Raw genomic sequence first — 26,529 nt, 5'->3', positions numbered from 1 at the left:
CTGTAATAGCTCTCTTTCTTAGATTCCTGGGAGTTATCTTCCTCCTTTGGTTCGTCCTTCATATACGAAGTGTGAACCAAACTCTCCTCATGAGCAATTGAACATGGTTTTGAATGGAATTCAGAGCGAGAAGCATTCGGCTCTTTGGGTTATTTCATGACCTTTCTATGGTCCGTCCCACTGCTGCGTCAACCACAGCCAGGAGATTAACTCCATTAATATTGAGGTTTACGTTTGTAGTTTTATTAACTTTCGTCGCATTAATAGTATTGCGACTGTCGTCTACCTTATCCGAGTTTTCCATACTTGAAACTTGGTACTAATCACCAAGGTTTAACAATTATCAGTCATCATTCTGATGACCTGCCTTAGATTAGCCACGGCATTAATAAACTGTATGGGCTACTCTGTTCGGAACATTCTTAATGAATGCTATCTAAATGTATATCTATTACATTTAGCTTAGGTCACAAAAGGACCATCAATGGCATTTAAGGTTTGGAGCTAGTCCAATACCTACTTGACAGAGGACCATAATGTCACAACTGTATTTGTCACAAGGACGATTATAAATAGCTCAAAGGCTAGCCTTACATGACTTTGATTATATATATATACATATGGCATAGAAGCCTGTCTCGATGGACGTAGAAAGATATGGCATAAAGCCCAGTCATGAAGGACATAAATGATTATACGGCACGAAGGCCTTTTCATGAATGACTTTAAAACCTAACTCGATGGTCTACCACCAAGGTCCTTAATTTATTAGCCGCAATCTTTTTAGATTAGGGCTTCAAGGCTTGAACGTGGTTCATCACCTTTGGATAGGGAGTCATAGACTACAGCTGTCATCGTCTTGAAAGACGATTCATTGGGCAGAAAATAAGTCAATCAACATTACTAATGGGTGTTTATATATAACCATCGTATCTTCCGATATTAGTCATGATCACGTCGATCGCATGGACTATTAGGCCTAGGTATCATCCCACCATTCTGAATAGGGGATCATAAGGATCACTGCTATTTTGTCTTATCGACAATAGGGTAAGTATAGCCCGTAGGGATTTCATCACTAGGGATGTCAATATCATGAATTTATGATCATCATATTGATGATACTAGTCAGGATCGCACTGATCATATAGATTATTAGGCTTGAGCGCAGCTCACTACCTTAAATAGGGGATCATAGAGATCGTAATGTTTGTGTCACAAATGGACAATATAATATGGCCCGTAGGTGAAACATCACTAAAGGATGTTTATAGGGGATTCATCATTTTAGATGATATAAGTCAGGATTGCATTAATCATATTGACTATTTGGCTTGAGCATAGCTCACCACCTCAGACAAGGAATCATAAAGATAACAATGTCAATGTCTCAAATGGACAATATAATATAGCCCGTAGGCAAAACATCACTAAGGATGTTAAATAATATTATTATCGTATTAGATGATATTAGTCATGATCGCATTGATCATATAGACTATTACGTTTGGACATATTCCAATATTTTAGACAGGAGGTCAAAGACCATCACTGTCGTTGTCTTATCGGACAACAAGTTTAGCTCGCAGGCACTTCATCACTAACGGATGTTTATAATATGATCATTTCATAGGATGATATAAGCCATGATTTCTAAATCACTTGGCTAGATGAAGGAATTGGAAGAATCCAATATAAGGATGACTGTTGTGATTTTCCCCAATCACATTTGTCAAGAGTGCTAACACGTTCTTAGGTGTTAACAAGGATTTGAATCCCTTGAGTAGGTTTCACCATCTTGGCCGTGTAGGCTAGGTTTCACTTTTAGGGTTCTTTTTAAAATGCATACTGGCAGGGAAGGAAGGATATTTATTTTATTCAGGATTTTTATCATAAATCCTAATTTAAAAGTTAATAATAGCACAATTGGCCTAGTCGCGTAGACAAGTTAAATTTATAAGCCATGATCTCAAGAATCGCGGCATTAAGGTTTGAATCAAAGTTCATTACCTTTTCCTAACAGGGAGCTATAGGCTACCACTGTCTTTAGTCTCAGAGGACATCAACTATAGCCCGTAGGCACTTCCCTTCTAAGGGATGTTTATTACGGAATTGCCCCTTAGGGAAATTCATTAACCATGGTAAGCAGAGACCATAATTGGTTGATTTATTAATCATATTTATTTAGGATTTCTATTGTAATTTATCCTAATTGTAAAACATTAACAGTTTTATTTGTGGCACCCAATGGCCTGGTCACATGGACATTTATAAATTATAAGCTTTATGATTTCAGAGAATCAAAGCAACAATAACAATTTTATTTAATAGCACAAAAGGCCTAGTCACAAGGACAGTTTTAAATCATAAGCCATGATCTCAAAGAATCAAGGCCTTTAAATATATTTGCACAACAGGCTTAGTCACAAGGACATATATCAATTATATACTATGATTTCAGAGAATCAAAGCATTTGGGGTTTGAACCTAGTTCATTACCTTTTTCTGACAGGGAGTCATAGACCACTACTGCCTTTTGTCTTATATGACAATTAGTATGGCCTGTAGGCACTACATCACTATTGGATGTTTAATAAGTTTGGCCCGTAGGCACTACATCGCTAATGGATGTTTAATTAATGATCATCTTTATTGACGATTTAACCCGTGATTTATAAATCACTAATTTGGGTTTTGGAATCCATAGAAGGATTCTTATGTAAGAATGACGCGTGCGATTTTAACGAATCACATCTGCCATGAACGTTAACATGTTTACAGAGGTTAACAGGAAATCTGAATCTTTTAATCAGGTCTTACCATCTTGGCCGGGTCTTATAATGACACCAGGCTAGGTTTCACTCTTAAGATTCTTAGTTAATGATTTGAATCTTTTTAACAGGTCTTACCATCTTGGCCCGGTCTTATAATTGACCCGAAGGCTAGGTTTCACACTTAAGATTCTTTTAATATTTATCGCAGAACAATTTCTAAATCGGAAATGTTAATAAGGATCTGAACCTAAATTGGGGAACTACCATCTTGGCCGGTCTTAATATGACCCCAAGCTAGGCCTTGTCCCTTTTTAGATTTTGCCATTTTATTATAATGGTAGATCTTGCAACAGGAAATGTCATTTCCCATTTATTTAATATTTCTTATTTAGAATGAAAGTTTAAACTTAATCATTCCATTATATAAAAATAAAAGTATATAGTTGCCCTAAGCGGACTTGAAAGGAATAACGTTGTCCTCGTAGGGACTGAAAGATAATTATGTCCTTATGAGGACTAATAAGGAAACGATCTTTAGCAAAAGGAGTTTCTTCTTCATTTTATTTCTGAATGCTTTCTCCTTGGATATTCGTTTCATTTTAGCCGCGGTACGAAGCTCAGCATCTCAGGGCCCCGGGTGTGGAGAACTCCTATTACGGCTTCTTCGCTTGGCGACGTATCCAATAAAAACTTGGAAGTAAAAATTTCTAGATTAGGATTGAGGATATTCCTAAGTTAAGTCTAGACTCAGAAGGCCAAGGAATGTGCTACTGTGTTATTGAGATTAAACACAAAAGGCTAGTGTTTAATTCACTCAATGTTGGCTCTGATACCAACCTGTCACACCCCGATTTCCACGTGTCTCACCGGTGGGCCCGGTGGGGGATTACCGTGACGTAGTTGGCAATATTATAGTCAAACCACACAATATAAATGAATGCACAGCGGAAGCAAAAGATAATGTATTCTAAACATTTAGTGTAATATCAATGTATCACCAATGTTGAAATAATAATCCACAGTGGATCAAATAATAATATCAAAAATATTGTTCAACAGACTTCAGGCATCTTAAGCTTGCGAGACTTCTAATGATGCTAAGGAGAAATCCCAGCCAATTACGCTTAGTACCTGCATTTAGTCTTTTTGGGGAAAATACGTCAGTTTACACTGGTAAATACATTCAACTGACACTTTTGTAAAATGTTTGATAAAATTGGTTTAAATGCTCAAGGCACAAACTCTTTATAACTTGGAATAATTTATAATCAAACCTTGTAAAGAATTACATGTTACTATGCGTCTGGTAGCCCGGATCTAGTCCGGGTTAAAGATTAATAGACACACCACTTAGCATATAACACCATGGCGGGTAACCAACGGCTATGCCTTTATAATTGCGGACATAATGCCGGGTGTACGCCTACACCCGAATGTCAAGGTCGTGGCCATTTCGTGAATGCTGCCGAGGATATCCGGGACATGGTCATTAAGCCCCCAAAGGCTTTAAGATAACAAAACAATTTTTAAACGGGTCACATTGATAATACCCAACTACTAATGAGTTGGAGTCAATTGCCCGACCAAGCGGTATTTTAGATACCGTAACCCAAGCCCGTATAACGGAAAATAAGTTAAAAGTATTTACCTTTGCAAGTATAATCCTTAATTGAGTAAATCACAGATAGCTTTTACTAGTCTCCTATTCTGGAACGAAGGTTTTAAAATAACCCATTAGAATCCTAACGGGTCTTTATATTTGCCGTAGCCTAGACCGGTTAGTTTTGAAGTATAGTTACGGTTTAATCGCGTGAAAGGCGAAAACCGTGAGTGGAGTGTGATTTTGACCCAACAAGTTTGAAGACTTGTTTTATACGGGTATAATAATCATACTCTGGATTTTGGGGTCAAAACAATATGGTTTGACCCGTATCGGCTGATTCATGTAAACTAGTTACATAAGCCGAACCGTGCGCGCAAAAGGCGCAACGGGTAACCGTAGGATTCCTACACTGTTTTCCTAAGTCAACATGCCTTAAATAGGTTGTGGTATCAGTAGGATACCTTCCGTAATGCCCGTAGCGAGTTTAAGTGCATATTATGCCCCGTAGGGGTATTTTGGTCTTTTTAAAGATTTTAAAAGAGGTTTTAGAGTTCTAAAGGAAATCTGAGTTTCCCGAACAGTTTATAAAGTCTAAAATACTTTATTTATTATTTAAAATCAGTAGCAACTGGAATCGGGTCAAAAGACCTTGTAGAACTCAAATTATGGCCGAAAAGGGTATATTCGGTATTTACCGAACCGTTGCCCTAACTGCAGGTTATGAGCAGGTAAAAAAATAATTAAAAATCTTTAAAAATCCCAAAATATTATTTTACATCAGTGAGTAAAAGGTTTGGTGTCGAAATCCGGGTTTAGATAGGCGTTATGCTAATTGCGCCGGTAATTACAAAAGTTTTCTTAAATTGCGCTATTTTGCATAACTCCTATTCTAGTCCTCGAATTGACGTGAAACTTTAGGAACATGCTTAGAATTCAGTAACCAAGGTCACGATCCTTTGATGTGTCCGAAATTCTCGTTTTAAACTAAAAAGGGCGTTACGGTCAACTTTTAAGCACTTAACGGAAAGGTGTAAAAGACTTGGACAAACGACGAACCGGTCACAGAGGGTGATACCATCATGTGACCTGGTCCTAAGAGAGTCCTAGGACACATCTACATTGTACTAAAACGGGTCAGAATTGAAGTCAAAGCAAAAGTCAAAGTTTTGCGACTTTCGGTTCCGAACCGGGTCAATATAGCAAATGGCCGAATCAAACAAGCTTACATTTGTTAATACACTTATTATCATATTTTGTGAGCGTTTAAACAGGTTGCATATCATCTACATTACAGATTATGCGTAAATCGCAAAATGGCTTTCTGTTGACTTTTTAAGTACACGTTTGACTCGACATTTGACCTAGTTAGAGTGGTGATCAGGGGGAACCCTTTTAAGGGTTTATTACCCACATAAATACCAACTTATAACCACTTTCGATTCGACTAATCACTGGACCATTTGTGATAAATCGTAAAGTCAACCGTTAATTACGACGGTTTGACTTCTAAGCTAAACTTAGCGAAAACTTAACTAAGGAAGGAATAGCAAACATACTGAAATCCTATGCTTGATTAGGAAGGTCTTGTGTCTGCTCTTAAGCTCCCATAAGCTCCAGAATTGCATAAGAGGTGAATGATCAATTGGTTGCAACTTCATGGCCTTTTATAGTGAACATTTCACCACAAATCTTTGACACACGAGCCTACCAACTGACCACAACCTTCCAACATGTGTCCCTAGTGTTTAGGGGTTGTTTAGGGACCTCTTGGAAGTGTTTAAGGGCTTTACATGTCATTTAGAAGGCTGAACAGGCGAATTAAACATGTTTCTGCATCTGGGCAGGCCAGGCAGCCCGCGTGAAGGTCTACCCGGGGCTTACGCGGCCCGCTTGGATCTCCTGATCAGAACCAAATCTTTTTCCTTTAATGCAGGTTGACCCTTGGTTCTTCGAAAGGGCAATGAAGCTTATTTCTTGCAATTTGGCCCCTTCTTATTGACTCACAAGGGCTTAAGGACTTGTACCTACTTTGCCAAGTCCCCGGGACACCTCCGGTTAACCCGAAAGGTCCTAACCTTCAAAGTTGACGCTTTTAACCCCTCGCACACGAATTTGATCATAACTTTCTCATACGATAACGAAACTTTATGAAATTTATATCGCGCATTCTAGTGAGAATATTTAATAGTTACAAAGCTTCGGGATTGTCGAAAGGTCTCTCAGAGGTATAATTTAAACATGTTGACACATTTAGTCCCTGAAGTTTGAAATCTCTCACTTTTAGCTTCGCATGATCCATGATTTATTCGTTTGAAGGTATGAGCATCATTTAGGGTTACTATACAGTATATTTACCCTTCGTTGATATTTATAACCCTCGAATTTACATACTTTCAAGGTTTGTCAACTTTAGTCCTTTATTTAGTATTTAATACCACGTGTAAACTCATGACACGTGTCAACACATTATTGGACACAAAAATTTCGAGGTGTTACATAAATAAATACTTAGAATAAGTATAAATAGCGAAAAATGTAAGTCTTTAGTCATTTGACTCTATAAGAGTGTTTGCCGTAAAATAACGATCCGAGGGGTAGAACTCGGGATATAATGATTGCCACCTTAAATCCACCCCAATTATAGTTGTGGTGGAAGATCATTTGATGAATAATGTGGAAATAAGATGCTAGAAATAAACGAGCATGAATTATGCGGAAAAGTGCTTAAATACCCTTAACGGGTCAAAATAAGCATTTAAGTAAAAACGGGTTTAAGAATGTACATAAACTCGTGAACTGAACCTAATATGATAGACAACATTGAAATTATAAGGTTCATGTGAAATTGGGATCAAACAAACTTGTTTGTTTGATAAATGCATGAACGGGTCAAATAATTTGGAAAACCCCTACTGTTCAGTGAACACTCCTACTGTTCAGTGAATACTCTTACTGTACAGTGAAAACTCCTACTATTCAGTAAAAACCCCTACTATTCAGTAAACACTACTACTATTTAATGAACATTCCTACTGATGGGTGAACATTCTTTAGAAAGGGGTTAAACTAGAGCCCTCGCGGCCCTCGACCAACCTAAATGACTGCAAAAGTGTGATGGTTGTTAAAATGCAGTTGCGAACTCGTTTAGACATGTTTTAAGCGCTATATGACTAACTCATTTCATGTTTTATGAAATGTAGGTACTAATTGAGTTACCGGAGGACGATCAAGCTCAACGAAGAACCGAACACATAAAGAACAAAGCTTCCGTGAAATGATTTGTCATCACGTTTTAAACGGCGAATGTTTTATAAAATGTGGAAATGTTTTATTTCGTAAAATGTTTTGACGAACCTGTATTTTTAGTGTATGTTTAACCGTAAATACACTATTATAGTCGAATTTATATAATAATCGTATAATTGGACTAAGGGTCTTACAAGTTGGTATCAGAGCCCTGGTTTAAGAGATTCAAGTATGGTGGGGAAAAACTGTACTTGGACTTAAACCTTTTGCTCTTGATAAAGATTGGTGTTCAGTTCGAGACTTGATCGCAAAATCCGGTAAGTTATTCAATACATTAACGGTCTAGCATGCAAAGTGTTGAAAATAACACATAGGGCTATCGTGTAAAACACGTTACCCCAAATAAAGCGATAAAAGACCGATATAGTTAAACGAATTACGTGTGTTAACACGTGTCGTAGAAAGCCTTGTATTATAATACGGGTGCTTATAAAGATTAAAGTTACTAATATTTGTAAATGTTTTAAGTTGAAGGAACCTCGCATTGGAAGATGACGAGAGTTTAAAGAATTATCGACACGATAAAGAAATGGTTTGAAGTATGACAAGTAAATCATACACGCTAAAGATTGGAATAGAGAAACGATCTTGAATGAGAGATCGAACAACAAGGAAAGTTTATCAGGGCAAGTATCTATAAGGTACACGTCTTACACTTATAGTGCAAACGGAAATATGCAACAAACACATAATGAATGATAGTTGCATATAGAATATGAAACTTGGAAAACCTGGATAGGTTACCTATCCAGGATGAAAATTCCAAGAGAAATTCAGTAGAGATAAGTATTATTCACAGTCGTGAATAATAAGACAATAACTGAATTTAGTTTAAATATAAACTTAGACGAAAGTAATCATCAAGTAAGTATTCTCAATAAGGATTCAAATTAAGAAAAGTAATGATCACATCGATGAATGTGATTGTATAGATGGTTATAAAAGGAACATTGTAAATGTTCTAGGATAAAACGGGTAAAACTAGTAATTGTTAATTGGCAATTAAATAAAGTTTTACCAATTGAAATAAATCGAGAGATTACTTACATGGGACGTGATGTGGTAATTATAATAAGGTTATGTGTACCATGCGTTGATCGCTTACTCTAGCCAAGTAAGTAGTGAACACATGATACCATGAGCTTCTTATAATGAGCACAGTTATGTCCGATGTGGTAAGGTCGAAAAGAATGAAAAAGTTGAATGAACCTTGGGGTCAAGAAATTTATGAGCATACTCGTATAAATGGTTTTCAAGGGAACCATAAAAACGATGTATGGTTCGCATAGAATTAGATGACCTAAGTGAATAGTGAAATAAGCCACTATGGACGAAAGAGCCATGGTTGACAAAAAGGGGCATGTAAAACCAAATGATAAATGACCCGCAATGTCATAGAAACGAAGGTATTGCTCATACAAAAAGACGATTGAAGTCATTAACTTTGGTCGTAGTAAATAAAGGATGATGATGATAATCATCATTCAGAATTTATAAGACCATCAAGCATGGTCACATAAAGAATAAAGGTTTGGTTAAATAAAGCGATGGTTTTCGCTAAGAAAACCGAACAAGTCAAAATGAAGTCTTAATGCATACCTAAATGGTTGCATTAATGATGACTTCAGTAAATCACCCGGTTGACGGATAGGGAATCAAACAGATGCGTAAACCGAGAGACGGGAACACGGATTGAAAGTCAAAAGACTCGGATTATGAGTTATGACTAAAAGACTATAAAATTTCGCAAAAAGAAATTTTAATAATTATGTTCAACTATTGTGAGGTTGAACATGGTGAATAAAGAACAAAGTTTGACTGTTCACAAGTGATGGATTTCACATGAACAAGTCTAACGGGTTAAATACAATGTAAGCCGGATGGCATAAGAAAATGATTGTAGATACGGACTATAGTCACACTTAATGAATTTAAAATGTGAAAACAAATGAATTTCAAACATAAAAAGAATGATCCACGGGATCATCATAACCTTCGGGTTACAACAGTGTAAAGGTCTACAGGACCAAAATGACCCACGGGTCATGAAGAGAAAGAAAAAGATTATAAAGACCTCGCCTTAAAGAGGTGAAAGTCTAATGAAATAGCCCACGAGGCTAAGTGATAGAACCTACGGGTTAATTAGATAAAGCGAGGGAATCAATTGAGAATCCCCGCATAAAACAAAGACTGTAAAAGGATAAATTCTTTGTTGTCAATTTCTTGATATGAAGTAATTAACATAAGTTAAAAAGAAAACGTTAGACTAAAATTCAATTTTAGTAAGAAATAACATTTTTACAAATATGAATTCTGATAGGAATTTAAAAAGTAAATATTAAGATACAAGTCTTGACACTGATAGGTGCAAGACGATATATATATTCGAAAAGAAATATTTTCGAAAATGAAAGGTTGGAATGAACCTAAACATAACGTGACACCATCACGGTCAAGAAAAGTAATGTGAAGTGTAATCACATTGTAGCTGAGCAATGGGTATAAAGTAACTGGACTAATAAATCTAGTCAGTGAAACCGATTGAGGTCAAAATTCAAATTAAGAAATTGGTTAATACGCTAATTATTTTGAGAATAGCGTGGAATAAGCAAAACCAATAGATTTATATGATCAAATAGCCAAATTGGCGACTTTGTCAAGTAAACAACAGAGGTATATATAGATACAAGATAAAAGTGACGGCCCATGAGACCTCACTAACAGAAAATACTGATCACCTACTGGGGGGATCAGGAGACAACCAAAGCGAAGTGTTGGGAAGTCAATTCAAACAAAAGAGTTTGTTTGTTAAAAGTGAAAGATTTCACTAAAGACCTTTAAATGGGTCAAAATAACGGATTCATAAGGAATTCGATAGTATGAAAGCGATGGATTTCGCTAAGATTAATCAAACTAGTGAAAATAACGAGATTACGTTATTTCAAGTTGCATTGGTTCGTATGAAATACGTATATGCATAGTAACCAAAAAGATATTACCATATTTTCTGATAATATTACCAATTGGTTAAGATATGAGTAATGCTTAAAGGATTACTCAGGTTAAATTGCATTGAGTTTAAACTCGATGAACTATGTAAGAAAGGTTTCGAGGACGAAACCTCTTTAAGGGGGATAGACTTGTAACACCCCGAAAACGGGTTTGGTAATCAAACCACGTTAATATTTAAAAGAGGGGTAAAGTACCGTTAGTGGTAAAATTAACCCGGAAAATATTAGGATTTATATAACTAAATCTAATATTTAATACAAATGGAAAAGAATGCTTTTGAGAAAATAAAGTTTATAGAAGCCCGAGTTAACGGGACTTAAAATAAACTTAGTCATGAATTCCCCGAGCCCACTAATTTAACTAGAAATGTTTAACCTAGTTAATAAGTGGGAATAATTGTTAGAAATTAAGTGGGTTGTGGCCTACTTAATAAACTAACCAAACAAGAGGGGCCAAAGTGGATAAACTTGAAATTCTAATTATAAAAGAATTTTAAAAACCTAAAACTCACATTCAGTGTGTGTTCAAGGAGTTCTGTTCGACCAGAAGCTTCCCAGGAGCTTCAAAACCCTAACTTCCAACAATATCATCAAATTAAAGGCTCAATCGAAGCTTAAATTCACAATTTTTTTTTAGAAGAATCCTAATTATTTTTTTTTAACGTATAATAATTTACATCGAGATAGTTGGTAAACGGGCAACAAGCTGCGCCGCTACCCCTTTTTGAATAGCAAAACTAAGCCTTTTAAAAACTACGTCCATAGATCTCGGGGTCATAACATTACTATGCATGACCCTTTGAACTCGACTAAGTAGGTCCATAGCTTCACTAATTCATTCACAATTGAACGTGAATTAATGATCACCCAAGCTAGGGGATCATAAGGTATGTCAAATTTTGATGATTTGTGAAGTTGTGAAATTTGAATAATCATCATAATCGCGAATTATGAATGAATTAGTGAAGCTATGATTGAATTAGTGATATATACTTGCTTAGAAACTAAACCCTAAGTGAAAATTATACATATGATGCTATAATTTGAATGATTTGATGATATACCACACTAGGATAAGTGGGTATTAATCATATGATGAATTTGATGATATAATTATGATTAGAATCATCATATCTGATAGTAATCAGGAAATACTTGAACAAATGGGGTGTTTGAGTACATGATTATACTTGCTAGGAAATTGGGTTAGTATGATAAATGAAAATGATGATATTATGATTAAAATGATGTTTGATATCATCATGTGTTAATTGAATGAAATACGATTACAATAACTTAAATTCATAAGTAGTTAAAACGGTAGCCTAATAAGGATGCTTACCGTATAAAGGAAAAGTAATAAAACGAGTAGTTAAGCTACATCGTGTAATTACTTTTGTCAATAGGCAGTTTGACTTTTTAAAGTCAAAATGACCTTTTATATGATCGAATGATAGATTTCGACATAAGAATCGTAGGACGGAATAGTTGTAAATGATTATGACTAATCTAACCATCTTGCAAATTACAATGATAGTTTGACGCTTAACAAGCTAGGTGAAAGCATGGGAAGGAAGCGGGTCAAACAAATCAAGAATGAAGTAAACGCATAATCTGGATGCTAGGTAAGTCAAAGCTTACACCTTTTATTTAATACCTATTGGTTTTATAGGTTATGAATAATAGAAAGTCATGTTTGAATTATGATGTTCCGACACGACATGTGCGGTTCGGAACAAAAGACAATGGTAATAAACCATGTTTAATGGTTAAAAAAGACTAAAACGATTATTTGGTCATGCAATGACTAATAGATAATGAGTTTCGAGTGGTTACCTCATAGGGTAAACCAATGCAAATAATAAGGGTAAAACGGTATTTTGATCACTTGTTGACAATAACCGTTAGTTTGTGAAAGACACTTTATAGCGTAATTTATAATGGGTCAAAAGAATCAATAAATGATTTATAAGTAAAACGACTGTACGGCGTAAACCAGAGCGAGTCATATAGATAAGATGGTAATAAATATCATCTCATAAAGATTCACGGTCATTTAGACCAAACGGGTCAAAAGGTGAAATTATCACCCTTTGACAATATCGACTAATGCTTTGTCGAGTTGTATAATTATAGGAATAAATATCAAATGGATAGTTACATCGCTATTGCTTAGCGGCTACTAAGGTAAGGTATCGAAACGGGTTAATATATTGATCCGAGTCAGGTATGAATAATAGGTTAACTACTCAATTTGAACTAGAGGTTCATTGGGAGTTAAATGAAGTTAATTGACATTCGGTTACTTTAAATAAGTAAACCGAATGATTTAAATGATGGTGATGGTGTTTTGAAAACCTAATGACCTTTAATATAAGATGATAGCTAAAAAGAGGGATTTTGGGTCAAACATGCTTTCCAAAAGCCCTTTATCATAAATGAAAGGCTGAAATGGACCAAAACGCCCTTGTAAGCTAAATCGAGCGAACGACCCTTAAAGGTTGTTTGGAAACAAGTAGTATGCTTAAATAAATACTTAGAATAAGTATAAAAAGCGAAAAATGTAAGTCTTTAGTCATTTGACTCTATAAGAGTGTTTGCCGTAAAATAACGATCCGAGGGGTAAAACTCGGGATATAATGATTGCCACCCCAATTATAGTTGTGGTGGAAGATTATTTGATAAATAATGTGGAAATAAGATGCTAGAAATAAACGAGCATGAATTATGCGGAAAAGTGCTTAAATACCCTTATCGGGTCAAAATAAGCATTTAAGTAAAAACGGGTTTAAGAATGTACATAAACTCGTGAACTGAACCTAATATGATAGACAACATTGAAATTATAAGGTTCATGTGAAATTGGGATCAAACAAACTTGTTTATTTGATAAATGCATGAATGGGTCGAATAATTTGGAAAACCCCTACTGTTCAGTGAACACTCCTACTGTTCAGTTGTAACACCTCGAAAATTTGTGTTCAATAAATAAACGACACGTGTCACATACGACAAAAGCATTATAAACCCGGATTTAGATAAAGATGTATGGCAGGATTTTTAAACACGTCGACATGTTAATTTATACCTCTGAACGACTTCATTATAAATCCCAAGACCCTAACATGATTAATAAACATCTAGTATACCTTTAATCCGGTGATTACTAATAATAAAGGATGTCTAAATTTGCAAGTATGGATCCTATGAAATAATGCTCAATAAAAACTTTCATATATATTTCCATCATAACGCAAACCAATGATACATTGAGATAGGTAGACCCAACTGATCAATCATGGGTAAAAAGGGCCTCATACTGACATTTCCCTGGCTCAAAAATAATGCTACAAGTCCTGTTCAATACATGAAAGGTTAATTTTTTTGCCTTCTGTCAAAGGCTTACGGACCGTAAAGGTCCTGCCTTACGGTCCGTAAGGAGTGCCCAGCGACAGCAGGTTGGCTGTTGGCCGTTATAAACGTTTTAACCGACTTAGTAAGATATTTTTAGCAACATGGGCGACCCCTAACAGTTCCTAGGCACTAGGAAACACTTGTTGATGATCTGGGATCCATTGTAGGCTTAGTTGTCATGATCTTATGCATCTAAGAACACTATATAAGGCCATTGTGTGCAACCTTTGTAACCACACCTTCAATCTGCATTCCTGATCATCTCTGGAGCTCAAGAGCTTTCTCTAAGCATCTCTGGTCGTTCACTAGACTTCAGTAAGTGTGCTTAACCTTTCTTAGTTGAGTTTTTACTTAGTTTTAGCTTAAAAGTCAAACCGTCGTAATTAACGGTTGACTTAACGATTAATCATTAATGGTCCAGTGATTAATCGAATCAAAGGTAGTTATAAGTTGGTAATTATGTGGGCATTAAACCCTCAAAAGGGCACCCTCTGATTCCCACTCTAACTAGATCAAATGTCGGGTCAAAGATGTTTAGAAAAAGTCAACAGAATGCTAATTTTCGATTTAACGCATAATTATCAATGTAGAAGGCATGTAACATATTTTATCACTCATATAACTTGATAATAAGTATAAGAACTGGTCTAAGCTTGTTTGATCCGACCATTTACTGTTTTGACCCGGTTCGGAACCGAAAGTCGCAAAACTTTGACTTTTGCTTTGACTTCAGTTTTGACCCGATTTAGTATGACTTAGAAATGCCTTAGGACTCCCTTAGGATCAGGTTACATGATGGTATAACCCTCTGTGGCTGGTTCGATGTTTGTCCGAGTCATTTGCACCTTTCCGTTAAATGCTTAAATGTTGACCATAATGCCCTTTTGACCTTAAAACGAGAATTTTGGACGTGTGAAAGGACAATAACCTTAGTTACTGATTTCTAAACATGTCCCTAAAATTTCATGTCAATTCGAGGTCTAGAATAGGAGTTATGAAAAATAGCGCAATTAAGAAAAATTTTGTTAATTAAACGGCGCACTTAGCATAAAGCCTATCTAAACCCAAATTTCGATACCAAACCTTTTACACACTGATGTAATATAATATTTTGGGATTTTTAAAGATTTTTAATTATTTTTAACCAGCTCATAACCTAAGGTTATGACCTTGATTCGGTAAATACCGAATATACCCTTTTCGGACATAAAACGAGTTCTACATAGTATTTTGACGCCAATCCAATTGATACTGATTTTAAATTATAAATAAAGTATTTTGAACTATATAACCTGGTCAGAAAACTCAGATTTCCTGTATAACCCGGAAATCGCTTAAAACGACTTTTATACGCGTGTTAAACGCATAGTTTGGGTTTAAAACCATTTTGTCACATAAGGCTTAATACCTACTGATGTAACTTGTTAAAATAAGTGGTATTACTGATTACTTCAGACCCGAACATCAGAAGTATAAATAATCTCTTTTATAATCTTTAAAATGACCAAAATACCCCTACGGGGCGTATTATGGGATTAAACTCGTTATGGGCATAATGGAAGGTATCCTACTGATATCACAATATATTTAGAGCATATTGACTTAGGAAACCTGTATAAGACTCTTACGGTTACCCGTTACGCCATTTACGCGTTCGGTTCGGTTTATGTAACTAGTTTACATAAATTAGCCGAAACGGGTCAAACCTTATCGTTTTTATCTCAAAATCCAGAATGTGGTTGGATTACCCATATTATACAAGTCTTCAGACTTGTCGGGCCTAAATCACATTCTATTCCGGTATTCGCTTAATCGTGCGTTCGAACCATACCTTTCGTTAAAACTAACCGGTCTAAGTTTAGGCTTAATTAAAGACCCGTTAGGATTCTAATAGGTTATTATAAACCTTCGTTCCAGAATAGGACACCCGGTAAAAGCTATTTGCACTTGCTGTTTGTGAATTATACTTGCAAAGGTAAATACTTTTGACTTAATTTCCCTTATACGGGCTTGGGGTACGGTATATAAAATACCGCTTGGTCCAGCATTGAATCTTTGATCGAATAGAGGTTAAATTATTGATATGCTCTGTTTTGAAATGTTTTGTTTGCTTAAAGCCTTTGGGGGGTTAATGACCATGTCCCGGATATCCTTGGCATCATCTTACGAGATGGCCACGACCTGAGCGCGGGGTGTAGGCGTACACTCGTCGGCGCATAAATGAATAAATAATGTGGTGTGTCTATTGATCTTTAACCCGGTCTATGGAACGGGCTACTGAACGCATAAGGAACATGTAATTCGTTTACAAGTATTATATTCAAATAATTATCCCAAGTTATTAATGTTTGTGCCACGTGCATTCAAATCAATTTTATTAAACCTTTTTCAAAAGTGTCGGTTGAATGTATTTACCAGTGTAAACTGACGTATTTTCCCAAAAAGGTTAAGTGCAGGTACTAAGCGAACTAGGCTGGCTTTCTCCTAGCATCCTCAATAAGTCTCGCAAGCTTAGATGTCAAACTGTTGAACATATTTCCTATTTATTTGGATCTCCTATGGATTAATTTCGACTGTTGTGATACTTGATATTACAATTTATTTAAGTTGAAATATATCTATCTTTTGCTTCCGCTGTGCATTTAAATATTGTGTTGCTTGACTGTAATGTTGCCAACTACGTCACGATACTCCCCCACCGGGCCCACCGGTGAAACGTGTGGAAATTGGGGTGTGACAGGTTGGTATCAGAGCCAACGTTGAGTGAATTAAACACTATCCTTATGTGTTTAATCTCAATGACACAGTTGCACATACTCGAGTCTAGACAAGAACTTAGGACAAATTCGAATTGTTGCATTAGTTTGTCCTTCATTGTTTGTTGTTGATTTCAATTGTTTAAGCATGAAATATGCCACCGGCAATCAGAAGAGGAGGAAGAGGCAAAGGGCCAATCACTACCCACAACGATCACGAGGCCGGGCCTTCACACATGCGAGCTCCTGCCAGCACAATGAGTGCCGATCCTAAGAGAAACAGAAGGAACCTTTTTGAGCCCGCTAGACAGTCTATCTCGCACAGTTCAACACCTTCTTACCGTCACTCTTTTGGGCCGAACTCGGAAAACGAGCCCGATAACCCACAACCTTCATTCATACCTCTCCAGCGTTCCGTTTCGCACCGTTCTTTTGGCGACCCTACTCCTGTCTTTCAGGGCCGGTTCAACTCGGCCAACATTATCCAAGAACCAGTGGGTTTTAACCCATTGGGACCGGAGGACCATTTCTCAGAAGACAATGCAATGGACATGGACGAGGAGACGGATCCCGTCGAACCTGCAAGAGGCACCCCCAACCATCCAATCGAGATCTCTGATGGATCATCCTTCCATGGAACACCCTATCAGGGTCCAGACAGTTATCAAGCAAGGTTCAACCAGTGTGAGTGGTACTTTACACCCTCTCACCATTTATCGCCTCATGAGCAACAACAACAGCAGCAGCAGGATCCCTCCGAGGATTCACGTTTCGTGGCAGTCACGCCACCGCCGCCAGTTCATCAAGCACCTCCGGATCCTCCAAGACGTAGGAGACAGGCGCGCGGATATCCGCACGAAGAGGGGATTTCCACTTTAGCACCCCTCGACACTCCAGTGGCAGTCATTATCCGCCACTGCATGAAGACCCACAAATGGGTGGACCTTCTAACCCAGCTGCAGAGGTGAATTCTGCACCAGTTGCACCACCTCCGCCACCATTTGGTTATGATAACCCGATACCTACATACGCTGGTTCCACAGCGTACAACCCGTTTGAGCAGCCAACTCACACTCACTACAACTATATTGGTGTCGACCCATACATAGAAGCGGCGGCAAACTACCACGCCCTTCATCCTGAGGTACCTTATGAAACACCTTGGGGAAAGGGATACTCAACTCATGGGTATCCAATACCTGCTAGACCTCCGGCTCAGCACCTATCGCAACAGCCACGTTTTTCCCCACCGGAGCAGGAAGAAATCCTCCACCGTTTGAACAGGGTGGAACGAGATTTTGAACAAGAGCGTAAGAACAACCATGGATTCCTCAAAGGCCTGGAAAACCTGTTAAAAGGAAAGAAGAAGCGAGATCATTAGTCTCTATATGTACTATTGTAATTCCTATTTCAATCAAGTCCCTGCGTGGACATTTATTTGTGTATTTAGCCCTGTGTGGACATTTATCTGTCTTTCGGTCCATGCATGGACTTGTCTTTCAGTCCCTGCGTGGACTTGTCTTTCAGTCCCTGCGTGGACTTATCTTTCAGTCCCTGCGTGGACTTGCCTTTTCAGTCCCTGCGAGGACACCTATCTTAGTATTTGGTCCCTGCGCGGGCTTGTTGCTAGTTTAACCTCTGCGTAGGTAATTTGTCTGTTTAAAAAGTCCCGTTTAGGGCAATGTGTAATCCTTTTTAATATGTATTGGAATGCTAAGTTTATAAATTTCATTTTGTCATTATATGCATAAATATATGAAATAAATAAATCAAAAGTCATTCCTTTTAAAATTGATCTGCCTATTCAAATATTAATAAAAAATCTTAAAGGTATAACCTAGCCTTCGTGTCATTATAAGACCTAGCCAAGATGGTAAGACCTGGTTAAAAGATTCAAATTCCTGTTAACCTCTGTAAACATGTTAACACTCCTGGCAGACGTGATTCGTTAAAATCACACGCGTCATTCTTATACAAGGATCCTTCAAGGGATTCCTAACCCTAACTTAATGATCTATAAATCATGGGTTTAAATCATCAATTAAGATGATCACATATCAAGCATCCATTAGTGATGTAGTTCCTACGGGCCCTATTCATTGTCATATAAGACAAAAGACAGTAGTAGTCTATGACTCCCTGTCAAGAAAAGGTAAGAGAACTATGTTCAAACCTTCATGCCTAGATTCTCCGAAATCATGGCTTATAATTTAAAACGTCCCTGTGACTAGGCTTTTGTGCCACTAATAATACTGTTTACAATTAGGATAAATTATATTAAAATCCTAAATAAATGTGAGTAACAAATTAACCAAATATGGTCTATGTTTACCATGGTTAATGAATTGCCATAAAAGACAATTCCATAATAAACTCCCAAATAAATTATTTTCAATATTTTATGTAACAGTTGAAAATTGCAATAGCTGACTCAGATGAAATTAATAGTCACCCAAGGGAGAACAATGATAATGCCCGAATTAATATAACGGGTGTTGAACTGAAAGCGTTAGTAGACAACGCTGTTACAACAGCCTTAGAACGGCAGTATGAGGAATTTAGCGGGACTCGAAGTAGGATGCTATCCGCACCGCATTCTAAGCCCAAGACTCATTCCGAGGCACATAGCAAGCCACCACCCTCCAAGAAAGAAGAACCAAAGAAAGATGATGACGATCGTCACTCTTCAAACCATCATAGTGTCCCGTCTCAAAGGGTCGTGCTGAATCAAGGACCCCGTGATAAGGGTTGCTCCTACAAGTACTTTGTCTCATGCAAACCCAGGGATTTCACTGGGGAGAAAGGAGCTATAGACTGTGTGAGTACAGGATCGGATCGTAAACGATCACTAGATCTGCGGTGGATTCGATTTAACGTGCGGAATCCGTTAAATCGAACCGTAATCGTGCGCAAAGACGTAATTAAACAACGTTTATTACGTAACAACGACAACCAGACAGAGTTTCAACTCAATCTATACAACGAATACTCGAGATCTAATTAACGTGACCTAAACGGAGTGTTCTTGACAAAGATCTGATGAACATGAACTTGAAGGAATGGACTGTGTGAAGTTCTGATATGTGTTCCTTCTGATTTCTGTCTTCTGATTCCGCTCCAAAATGAATTAGGATGATATTTATAACTTGACTGATTTCGCTTGAAGGACACTCTCCAAGTTTAAAGCGAAATCAGTCCCATACCTGCATGTTGTTACGTAAAATCCATATGATATTTGCATTTCTTGTTTGATGATGTCATATGAATGATGTCATCATTAAGAATGATGACATCATTCTTGTTCAGATCCGATCCCTTCGTATCGTGTCATACCGTATACTGACCTGACATTTCCTAATGACACCTAGTGAAACCTAGTGAAACCTCTGTCCGATATTTTACAGACTCAAGACACTAGACTTTACATGTACAGTTAGATTTCTATCTATGGCCACACACTTAGTGCACCAACAATCTCCCCCTTGCACATAGCTAGAAATCTGTGACGTTTAGTCTTGAACTGCCTTGGATAACATCTTCAAGTGAAATCACAGTCTCCCCCTTGAATGATACCCCGAAATTCTAAGATTTGACGTTTAATCTTACTCCCCCTTACATTTAGCTTCCTGCACATTCTCTACCAAGAAATTAAAATCGAGATCTTTACGTTTTGGGTAGAAATTAATTGAAACATTCTCAAATTTTATCTTCACTTTTCATTACAAACACACTCTCCCAACCCTGTTGTTCATCATGTTTAGCACTTGGGATTTTGAATATCAGCTCTCCAACATCAGTTGTCGAAAATCTTTTTGAATTTTTCAAAATTTTATGCTAAAACACACTAAAATCTTTTTGGATTTTGGGAAATAAACTATATACAGACATATTTTTGTGAGTTTGTGTAAGAGGATCATATCAGTTTTTGAGACACATCACAAGCACCGTTAAGCTTTTAGACATTTTAAGTTCTAAACGATTCACTTTAATTGACGATATAATTGTCCTCTTAAACTCAATCTAAAAACTTTCGAAATGCTTACCGATACGTTAAGGTATATTAATTTTGCACTAAGTTCTTATGGACCCCACGATCTCAGCATATCCCCTCATCATGTAATACACTAACTCAAGTAATGCCTTTAAACTTTCATCAACTGTGATTTGTACAAAAATAACGCAGAATGTTTAAACATTAACAATCAGGTCAATACTTCCGTATACGCAGAGAAAGTCCAATGTTTAAACAAAAAAAAAAAAAACAAGTTGAAATTGTTTAGGCTTTAACCACCAGGTCGATACTCCCGTATACGCAGAGGTGATCCAAAGCTTAAACGAAACACCAAAGAAAATAAAGCAGAACGTTTAGGCAATAACATCCAGGTCGATACTCACGTATACGCAGAGGATGTCCAATGCTTAAACAAAATAAAGAAATAAAACAAGTTTAAATCTTTGCAAAATAAAATGCACAATCACAACAATTTTTCAGCAAAGTAGTGAAAGTTCACAAACTTAACCAGTTTTATGTCTTTCGACAATCAGCGATTACTGAGTAGGCACACAATCAAGAAGGAGAAAACTAAGTACTATGCTTTCAATCATGTTTCCCACTAGAACTAGGCTTTTTTCTTTTATGTTTGTATCGTTATCGCAAATCTACTAGTCTAGCTGAGCCTATCGTCACATCTTTAGTGAGACCGTTTATCACATTTTACATTTCATTTCTTTAGCATGTTGTGATAGTCCACGGATTTACTATCATTTCCTCTTGTTCACAACAAAACTCATTTTTGCTTTTTCGATGTTTTTGAATTTTTCAAATTTTCTAATTTTTTTTAAAAATTTTTCTCGCCCTAAAATCAAAATATGTTTCAATTTTGATTTTCCGGGAAAATTTGAAAATAAAGCAGTAAACTGTACAAAGTAAAGTGACAACTTGATGAGAATTGCTTCAATTCTCCATCCACTTGGCGTAAACAATCAGAACTCCCCCTGACAACAAACTATTTTCCCATTATGATTTCAAAACACTGAAGTTTGTTTTAATCAAAATGGTTTTTCCGGAAAAATTAGTTTGTTTACCAAACATTTGTAGGTTCGGGGTCACTTCATCACATTGTATTCTACACACACATGACAGATTTTACAATTTCAGTTTTAGATCTCAAACATCACTTGTAGAAAAATCAAGTACAACTTAATGTCCTTGATTAACCACTTGTAGGTCGAAATATCACAGTTACCAACCTGTGAATTTCTCAAGAAAGATGCCGATTCCTACTCCCCAATTACCAACCTGGGAGTTCCGGCAAGTAAGGCTTTTTCTATTTAAACAGATTCACCCAAGCCTGACGATCCTTGGGTGATTTTGAATTCTTGTTCAACAATGGTGGAAAATTTGCATCATCCATTGTTAAACTCGAATTCTCCTTTTTTACCTCAACACCAGGCTCCTCTGGCTTTGACGAACCAGAATCATTGCCTGCACATGGCTTGTCTGACTTTGACCTGTCAGATTCATTGCCTGAAGATGGCTTGTCTGACTTTGACACGTCAGATTCATCGCTGACTATTTTCTTCTTCTTCTTTTCTTCTTTCGTCCTCAGATTTGTATCCGATGAATTCGTCTTGCTTGACTTTGCAATCGAGGAAGTCGATTCATCAGAACTCTTATTTTTAACAACAGATGAACCCGAGGACAAAATCTTCTCCAAATATTCTCTCGCCTTCTTCCTCTTCTTTCGCAGTTTGTCTTTCTGCCCCTGAGAAAGCTTAACTTTCTTTTCTTGAATTGTCTGTTCTTGAACTTTAGGTTTTAGAACCTTCTGTTCATGGGGCTTGACATTGACTGGAATCTTTGCCAATTTTTGAGAATTAGCCCTCAATCTGTCATTCGATCTCCTTGGGCACTCTCTGGCAATGTGACCTCTGATGTTGCAGTTAAAGCATCTCCTTGTCTCATAACTCCAACCTTGGCAGTTAACAGCAATGTGTCCTTTCACTCCACAAGTGTAACACATTCTGTTATCGTACCATTCACCACTTTCACACCAGATGCTTAGATCACAGCACTGTCTGGCTTTGTGGTAATCATCACTCTTCTTGAAAACTGGATTTGGCTTTGAAGCACTATGGTCAAACCTGCACCACTTATTACCAACAGTTTTTAAGTTTTCATTTTTCAATTTTTGTGATTTTTGATTTTGATTGGATGATCGATCTGATGAGCTTTTATTATCTTTTTGAACATTTTTCTCATTTTTAATTTTTTGTTTCTGTTCCACTTTCTTCTTCAAAGGTTTTTGCTTAGAGCATTCTCCCTTTTCAGTCGATTGTAGAACAGTTTTCTGAAATTTTTCTTTTAATTTCAAAAACAACTTTTGTTTTCCAATTTTTTCATTTTCATCATCAGATTTCTGTCACACCCCGATTACCACGTGTTTCACCGGTGGGCCCGGTGGGGGATTACCGTGACGTAGTTGGCAACAATATAGTCAAACCACACAATATATAAATGCACAGCGGAAGCAATAAGATAAATATATTTCAACCTTTGAATGTAATATCAAAGTATCACAATTATCGAAATATAATCCACAGAGGATCAAAATAAAATATAAGTATTGTTCAACAGACGTAGGCATCTTAAGCTTGCGAGACTCTTTACTGATGCTAAGGAGAAATATCCAGCCAATTACGCTTAGAACCTGCATTTAATCTTTTTGGGGAAAATACGTCAGTTTACACTGGTAAATACATTCAACCAACACTTTTGTAAAATGTTTAATAAAATTGATTTGAATGCACAAGGCACAAACTTTTTATAACTTGGGATAATTTATGATTAAATCTTGTAAAAGAATTACATGTTACTATGCGTTCGGTCGCCCGGGTCGTGCCGGGTTAAAGGTTAATAGACACGCCATTAAGCATAAAGTCGTGGCGGGAAAACCAACGGTTATACCTTTAATAATATAGACACATTACGGGTGTACGCCTACACCCGTGTGTCAGGGTCGTGGCCATTTCGTAAAATGATGCCAAGGATATCCGGGACATGGTCATTAAGCTCCCAAAGGCGTAAAGCCAACAAAAGAAGTTTTTAAACGGGTCACCTTGATAATACCCGACTACTAATGAGTTGGGGTTAATTGCCCGACCAAGCGGTATTTTAAATACCGTAACCCAAGCCCGTATAACGGAAAATAAGTTAAAAGTATTTACCTGAGCAAGTATTAATCCTTAATAAACAATGCAAGTTTCTTTTACTGGTCTCCTATTCTGGAACGAAGGTTTAAATCAACCTATTAGAATCCTAACGGGTCTTTAATTTAGCCTTAGCTTAGACCGGTCAGTTTCAAAGGATATTTACGGTTTAATCGCGTGAAAGGCGAAAACCGCGAATGGAATGTGATTCAGACCCGACAAAGACTTGTTTTATTTTTGTAATATAATCACACTCTGGATTTTGAGGTCAAAACAATAAGGTTTGACCCGTTTCGGCTAATTTATGTAAACTAGTTACATAAGCCGAACCGTGCGCGCAAAAGGCGTAACGGGTAACCGTAAGAGTCCTACACAAATTTCCTAAGTCAATATGCTTTAAAGAAGTTGTGGTATCAGTAGGATACCTTCCATAATGCCCGTTACGAGTTTTAATCCAATATGTGCCCCGTAGGGGTATTTCGGTTATTTTAAAGATCATAAAAGAGGTTTCTAAGTTCTACAGGAAATCTGAGTTTTCTGATCAGTTTATAAAGTCCAAAATACTCTATTTATTATTTAAAATTAGTAGCAACTGGAATCGGGTCAAAATACTTTGTAGAACTCAAGTTATGCTCGAAAAGGGTATATTCGGTATTTATCGAACCGATGCCATAACCGCAGGTTATGAGCAGGTTAAAAATCATTAAAAATCTTTAAAAATCTCCAAATATTATTTTACATCAGTGGGTAAAAGGTTTGATGCCGAAATTTGGGTTTAGATAGGCGTTATGCTAATTGCGCCATTTAATTACTAAAGTTTTCGTAATTGCGCTATTTAGCATAACTCCCATTCTAGACCTCGGATTGACGTGAAATTTTAGGGACATGCTTAGAAACCAGTAACTAAGATTATTGTCCTTTCACATGTCCAAAATTCTCGTTTTAAAGTGAAAAGGGCGTTACGGTCAACTTTTAAGCATTTAACGGAAATGTGTTAAAGACTTGGACAAACAACGAACCGGTCACAGAGGGTTATACCATCATGTAACCTGGTCCTAAGAGAGTCCTAAGGCATATCTAAATCGTACCATAACGGGTCAGAACTGAAGTCAAAGCAAAAGTCAAAGTTTTGCGACTTTCGGTTCCAAACCGGGTCAAAACAGTAAACGGTCGGATCAAACAAACTTAGACTAGTTAATATACTTATTATCATGTTATATGAGTGTTAAAACAGATTACACGCCATCTACATTATTGATTATGCTTAAAATCACAAAATTGCATTCTGTTGACTTTTTCTAAGCAAGTTTGACTCGACATTCGGACTAATTAGAATGGGAATCAGATGGTGCCCTTTTAGGGGTTTAAAGCCTACATGATTACCAACATATAACTATCTTTGATTCGACAAATCACTGGACCATTTGTGATTTATCGCCAAGTCAACCGTTAATTACGACGGATTGACTTTTAGGCTAAAACTAAGCAAAAACTAAGCCACAAAGGGTTAGGCATACTTACAGAAGCTTGGTGCACGACCAGAGATGTTAGAAGAATGCTCTTGAGCTCCAGAAGTGATCAAGAAAGCAGGTTTGAGGTGTGTTGAACCATGGTGCACTAGATGGCTTTTTATAGTGAAATTTTGGGCACAAGATCATTACAACTCAACCTATAATTGCTCATGGATGACCAGTAGCTGTCCCTGGGTGTTAGGGGACATGTAGGGGGCGCCCATGCTTCCATTAATGCCATATAAGTCGGTTAAATGAGCAAACAGTGAACCTGTCCCGAATTTCTGCATCTGGCACCTCCACGTGGCCCGCATTAAGGATCAGGCTAGGCTCACGCGGGCCGCCTGAATCCTTATGTCAGGAACCAGATCTTCATATGGCTCGCGGCCCGCATAAGCTTCCTTGTTTCTCTAACGCGGGCCGCCTGAGGCCTGTAAATCAAGATTTTCAAATCTTTTGCCATTATTAGCCTGACCTTTCGGTTTCGAAGGGGTAACTTTGCGATTTGGGCCTTGATTATTTACGAATAAGGGCCTCGTGACTTTTACCCGCGCCGTTAAGTCCCCGGTTAGTTTAATTACTATCCGAAAAGCCTTATCTTTCATTGTTGACGCTTCTAACCCCTTGCATACGGAATTGATCATAACTTTCTCGTTTTAACACAGAACTTCGTGAAATTTATATCACATATTCTAGTGAGCGTAATTTACTGTTACAAAGCCTAGGGTATGTTAAAGGGTCACTCAGAGGTATAACTTAAACATGTTGACACAATTAACCCCTGTAGTTTGTAATCTCTCACTTTCTTCTGTATTTCGTTCCGTACGATCCATGATTTATCCGTTTGAAGGTACGAGCATCATTTAAGGTTACTGTACAATGTATTTATCCCTCTGTTGACATTTTTAACCCTCGAATTTAAATACTTTCCATGTTTGTCAACTT

Source organism: Helianthus annuus, chromosome 5 (genome assembly GCF_002127325.2).
Source record: "Helianthus annuus cultivar XRQ/B chromosome 5, HanXRQr2.0-SUNRISE, whole genome shotgun sequence".
Taxonomy (NCBI): Eukaryota; Viridiplantae; Streptophyta; class Magnoliopsida; order Asterales; family Asteraceae; genus Helianthus; species Helianthus annuus.
The sequence above is the reverse complement of the archived record's forward strand: the minus strand, read 5'-3'. Positions refer to the sequence as shown.